Source organism: Bison bison, unplaced genomic scaffold, assembly GCF_000754665.1.
Source record: "Bison bison bison isolate TAMUID 2011002044 unplaced genomic scaffold, Bison_UMD1.0 scf7180017864492, whole genome shotgun sequence".
Classification (NCBI taxonomy): Eukaryota; Metazoa; Chordata; class Mammalia; order Artiodactyla; family Bovidae; genus Bison; species Bison bison.
This window is the reverse complement of record NW_011495051.1, coordinates 4,589,361-4,590,053: the sequence shown is the minus strand read 5'-3', so window position 1 is coordinate 4,590,053 and position 693 is coordinate 4,589,361. Positions and strand designations below refer to the sequence as shown.

Genomic DNA, 693 nt, shown 5'->3' with positions numbered 1-693 from the left:
AGTGGGGATTGTTTTAAAAATCCTAGTTGTTCTGAGTACAGATGGACAATTTCCCAGGGAACTCTGGGTTCCTCTGGCTGGGTGTTCAGTCTCTGGCCATAAAGCAGCAGCAAGCAGGTGTGGGGCCCCGCCTCGGCGCCCAGCACAAGTTTGAAGAGCGGCCTGAGAAGGAAGGCCTTTTACACTGTGGATCTCCCTGCTTAAGAAGAGTCCATTTGGGTGACTTTTAGACATGTGGATGTGTTAACGTCATATGGCTTTTGCTTTTCCAAGAGCGTTTGAACGTTCTGTTAAATCTTTTATGTAGTTGCTTTCATCCAGCAAGCTCACACATTTAAAAATAGTCCCAAGTCTTGTCTAAAGAGGGTTCAGTCACTTCACAGGCAGGAGGAATGTGGCTGCGTCTACAGGGAGACAGGGTGGCCCTGTGGTCATTCAGTTCACAAAGTGAAAGAAGCCTGTGGTGGACAATGCCAGGTGGGAGGTTTGGGGACCGGAGCCCACCTGTTGGATCCAGGCCACCAGCTTTGCAACAAGCCACTTCCATAGAAACCCCTCCTGAACCCCAAGAACCGCCTCAAAGGATTCCGGCTTCCCCTTACTCTGGCTGTTTTCTAGATAAGGGCTGGCCCGGGAGACTCCTAGGCCGAGGAGCTCCCTCCTTGAGCCAGACCTCCACCCACCTGCCTGCTG

General features: G+C 51.9%; 1 protein-coding gene across 5 annotated transcripts in view; it reads left to right on the top strand.

Annotated features, from left to right (window-relative positions):
- Nucleotides 1–693, top strand: part of RANBP3 (RAN binding protein 3) — a 50,572-nt gene that overhangs the window by 23,226 nt on the left and 26,653 nt on the right. The gene's annotated exons all lie outside the window — the stretch shown is intronic.